The sequence below is a fragment of the Empidonax traillii genome, unplaced genomic scaffold (assembly GCF_003031625.1).
Source record: "Empidonax traillii isolate 1590-97213 ecotype Southwest subspecies unplaced genomic scaffold, ASM303162v1 scaffold139:size1643147, whole genome shotgun sequence".
Classification (NCBI taxonomy): Eukaryota; Metazoa; Chordata; class Aves; order Passeriformes; family Tyrannidae; genus Empidonax; species Empidonax traillii.
Genome location: NW_020955332.1, coordinates 1,574,958 through 1,580,409, shown reverse-complemented (window position 1 = coordinate 1,580,409; position 5,452 = coordinate 1,574,958).

The following is a 5,452-nucleotide window of genomic DNA, read 5'->3' as shown; positions in this document are numbered from 1 at the left end:
TGCAAAGCTTGGCCTTTGTTTGCCTCTGGAGGGGCCCTGCCCATCCTGGATGTGATAATCCTCATGGAAAAACCTATCTGCTCACATTTTCTCTCTTCCCTTTGCATGGTGACTTTGCAAAACTATGAAAAGATGATTTATGCATGACGTACAAGAGGGCTATGAATCACAGTCAAGCAGTACAAGTTCTTTCAATGAAATGTACCACACTAGACCAGCTATTATTTGAATTCACTGCCTTGGCTGAAGATTCCTCCACTGCTTTGGGCAGCAAACAAATAAAACACAGAGTTAACTAAGCTACCTACTGGGAACACAGCCACACATCCCTAGGAGACTTGCCCCAACCCAGTGAGGGATGAAATTAAGTGCACATTAGGGAGCTGGTAGCACTCAGGAGAGTTCAAAGTGTCAAAGTGTTCTGTCAGCACTGCCTAATGAATCAAGTATTCCCTGTGTCTAGTCACTCTGCAGCGGAGGCACAAAGCTCACATAGTTGCAAGGGAGTGAAGTCTCACTCCCAAACTGGGAAGTGCTGCGATTCTTCCTTGGCCTGTTGCCTCTCCTGTGTCCACGTGTGCCACGATGGAGCCTGTCACTGCAGACCAGGCTTTTGTGGGTCTTCAGCACCTGTTCTTTTCTCTATCAGAAGTGTGACAGTCCTGTTGGCTACTTAAACCAGTATTGACAGACAGCCAGGCTTCTCCTATATGTGTTTATAGTGGCAGCTTCTAATTTTCTAATTTAAAATTAATGGAAATATATGGAAATATATAGAAATACACCTTGACACAATAATGTAAATTTAAAATATCATACTTAACAAATATATAACATTGGACAAGCTTAGTAAGATTTTTGTCTTGTTAGTATGTAAGTGATTAAATGCATCTTTGGCTAACAGATATCCATTACTACTTTGAAAGAAAAGTTAATTTGAAAGAAAAGTTAATTCCTTCAGTCACCATCTAAAATAAAAGTGATACTGTTACTTTGTAAGTAACTCTGACTTCACAATCTTTGCTTAAGGGGTATTGATTTGAGATTTTGGAAACCTGGAATTGAAAAATTTGAAAAATAAAACAATTCATTGAGAAATGCTTATGATTAGCTTCCCTTTAGTTAACACAAAAATAAGTATAAATATAAAAGTTGTTAATTTCTGCACTGTGTAACATTCTGTGGATGTTGCCTTTTTGGATGTATCTGAATATAGGAATAATGATCACTGATGGTTTTCAAGAGTAAAAATTACCTGAAAAGAGGTAAAAATATACAGTGTGTAATAACAAAAGCAATAGGACAAATTGGAACAGCTGCTGCCCTTGCAGGTTGTTATCTTGAGCTAGAGAGACTGGTTAGGACATGTTGGTCTGCTTGTTGAACATTAGGAATTACCATAACTGGAATCAAGCAAGCTAATCACCATTACTAATAATGACTATTTTGTTCTTAACAAAAGGAAGGGATCATTCAGGATAAACAGCAGTGCAAGGAACAGATAGTTCCTTCTTTTTCTTACTCCTCTGTAGAAAGTTTATGCTGCTGCTGGTAGCCTTGCAAGTGAGTCTGTTCTTGGTGGGCCTAACAAATCTTGGTCTCACAAGGAGAGAGGGAGATAAAAGCTGTACAGCTGAGGGTGGGACAGAAATCCAATTATTGGTTACCCTAGGGGGCACTTCTAATCTCTTTGTTCCCTTAATAAAAAGAAAAGTCTAATTTGAACATATCACAAATACCTGAAACAATGTGTAGAAGGACTGATAATTTTTTCTGTGAAAAGATAGACCCTGTTTGCTATATTACAGATAATTGATGCAGTTTATTACCCTTAAACTGTTTACAAACATATTAAGTTATCTATGAAATTGCTGAGAGAAATCATGAGGACTGAGTTTTCAATAAGCCTCCTCCATTTAAACTGTATTCAGGGGAGTAACTTTTTATATCGTCAAAGTTGGAAATCTGGTTTAAATAAATCCAAATAACATTGCTTATGCAAATCTTTGATCTCACTAAATTAATGAAGAGTTTCTGACTTATAAGTAGCTATTCAAGAATGCATTATCTTGTTTTCATAATCTTTTTTCTGTTAGAAGAGTGGGTGTCGTGTGAGTCATTTCTTTTTGAGTTGCATAAGCCAAAGGCTTGTGTATGACAGCTGGCCAAATTAACTTTCTAATTAATATCAATATTCTAACATAAATAGCTACTTTTCTTAGTAAAAAGAAAAGCACCTTGCTATACTGTACATAATATGAAATCAGACAATAAGAGTACCAAAAAATTACTACATGGCATTTGCATCTGTAATCTGAGAAGACAGACACTGTCTCAAACATTTAAATAAAGAAGGTTTCAATCCAAGAAAGAGAAGACAAATTATACAGACAACCTTGACAGAAGGTTTTGAATGGTCAAGGTTTGTTTCGAGATGAAAGTATTCAAAATGTTCCCAGCAGAAAAAGTTTGCACTAAGAAAAACTTGTGCACCTTTTGAATAAATGGAAAATTGGTGCCACGAAATAGTCATGGCCCTGGGGATAGTAACAGGCCTGACTGTCCCTGCCCACCTCCCTGGGGCTCACCCAACATGGACCAGCACCCATGTCAGCCCCTGGAATCCATCAGTCCCTGCCCCAGGGATTTTGGGGCTGGTCTCCAGCCCTCCAAAGCCCTGCCCTGCCTGGCCATAGGCCTTGCTGAGCTGGGCCCCACATTGTGGCCTGGCCACAGCCCATCCCTGGATGCCACAGTGGCCCTCAGCTGCTCTGCTCCTGGCCGGTGCAGTGGGATGGGCACGGGCTGCCATGCCCTTCCCAGACAGACCCCTGGGGACTCCCGGCTGTTCCCAGCTTCAGGGAGCTGCCCTGGGGGCCAGAATAGGAAGGCTGCATCACAGAGCTGCTTTTGGTTCTGCAAAAACATACACCTACACTCCTCAGTCGGATTTCTTCACAGTGTTTTTTTTAATCGACAAATTTATGTTTAAAACATAAATGCATTAGAAAGCCTGACTTCCTGAGATAAAGAGCATATGCATGCCAAAGCTGGAAAGGAAGAGATTTCCCATCCTTCCCCTCAATCAGAGGAACAGTGGCTGTCAGATTTTATGGACTGTTTCTTGACCAAATAACAGGTACCTTCAAAATCTGATTTTTTTAATAATTTTTAACTTCCAACAGAAAACTTCCAGAAGGTATGTCAAATGAATCACAATGCCCAAGGCTTGCCTAGTACTTCTAATGCAGATTAGAGAGAATGATAGGGAAAGCTGAAGCAAATTAAAATTGCAATATACAACAACACACAGTACCCCAAAGGCAGCCTCAGAAGCACCGAGTGGAAGGATGCCCTCCCACAGCCACTCTCCGTGCCCTGGCCAGTGCCACACAGTGCGTGACGGGTCTTAATCCAGGGGCTACCTTCTGACTTCAACTCAATTTCTTGTCCGTGAGGTCCCCTTCTGCAAACTTGCCTTCTATCCAGTCAGTGCCCCAGCTGCATGGTTGCATGATATATTCATATCCCAGCTGCAAGGCCCAGCACTTGTCTTTGGTAAACTTTGTGAGGTTTCTGTTTATGAGGTTTTCTCCAGCCTTTCAATGTTCCTCTCAAAGACAACCCCGTCCTCCAGCACACTGCCTGTTCCTTCCACCTTGGGGTTATGTGCCAACTTGCTGAGGGTGTGTTCCACCCTATCATACATGTCATCAGTAGACATGTTAAACAGTTTTGGCTCAAGCATCAGTCCCTGGGGAACACAATTTATAACTAGACACCAGTTGTACTACAAACCACATGAGCTCATTCCTTCACCCATTTTACAGCCTACCCATCTGGAACAAACCTCCTCAGTTTGGCTATGGAAGAATGTTGCAAAAATCTTGCTGAAGTCAAGGTCAGTAACATTTGCTGCTCTCCCTTTACTCACAAACCATTACAGCCATTTCATTACAGAAGACAGTCATGTGGACCAGGCATGATTTGTTCTTCATAAATCCATGATAGCCATTCACAGTCCCTTTCTCAGCATTCATGCACTTGGAAATGTCTTCCAAGGAAATTTGCTTCATAACTTTCCCCAAAACTGACTTCAGGCCAAGTGTCCTATAGTTGTCCTGTAGATAGAGTTTTCTTTCTGCACTTTTGAAAGTGCCTTTTTCTGATGACTGGGGAACTCCCCTGACCATCATGGCCTTTCAAGGGTGATAGAGCTTGGTTTTGCAATAAAGTTGGCCAGTTCCCTCAGCATGTTGTCTGGACCTATGGATATCTTTATATCCAAAGTGATTAAGTAGTCCATAACTTGATCCTCTTTTAGAATGGCAGTATGTCTGTCCCTGAAAATCATTCAGCCAGCAGAGACCTAGAGAAGCCTGAGGAAATACCTACTCAGTAAAGACTGAGGCAAAGGTACTTATTTGTGTTTCCCAATTTCTTTTTCAACCACTCCATTCAGCAGCCAGTCACGTTTTTGCTGATCTTCATTTTGCTGACGATGTACCTGTACAAGGCTTTTTTACCTTTTATATTTCTCATCAGGTTCAAATCCAGCTGAGCTTTGGCTTTTCCCTGCATGCCTGGGCATTGCCTCTGCACTCCTCCCAGGTAACCTGGTCCCACACTTCTGTACATACCTGCTGGCTCGATTCCCTGCTTAAACCTCTTCAGGATTTTTGGAAAAAAAAACAAAACAAAACAAAAACAAACAAAAAAAAACACTATAAATTTGTTATATACCCCAAGCTTCTTGGTTATAAAATGAGTAGGTATTATCAAGAGCTTTGATGTGCATGAGTCAAGAATATATCATTTGACTTCCAGACTCATCAATAAAAATAAATCTAAAAAAATTAAAATACCTATCTAAAATTTGTCTTCTTCCTAGATTTCCTATACTTATCTTTTACAATGAAGTCTCCAAGATTCTCTCCGGATTCCCTTGTGTACAGATATACAGATAAATTAACATTCCATCAGCCTGTGTAAGAGAACACTGAGCGAGTGAGTCATCCAGTAACACTCCTTTACAATAGTAATCCTATTTTCATGGCTAGGCTTCGCGAACGAAGATTTGAGAGGGGCTCTACCCACGCTTGCTACAAGCACGCTGATGGCTAAAAAGGCCAATGCGAGATAGACAAGTCCGGTTGCAGAACGTACAGCAGAAAGACTCTCCAGGTGATATCGACAAGACGCGATTCTTTCTGCGTTGTCTTTTCTCCTCGAGAGTGATCCTGCGTGTGTTCTCGAAAGCAGCAGCAGCGTTATAGATGGTGTGTCTCCAGGCCTCCCGATTGGAGGCCAGGGTAGACCAATGGTTGTGGTCAATATTGCCAAGGCTGAGGGACTGTTTCAGGCAGTCCTTGTATCTCCTCTTCGGGCCTCCTCTCTTGCGGCAGCCAGTGGCAAGTTCCCCATAAAGCACGATCTTGGGGAGGCGATGGTC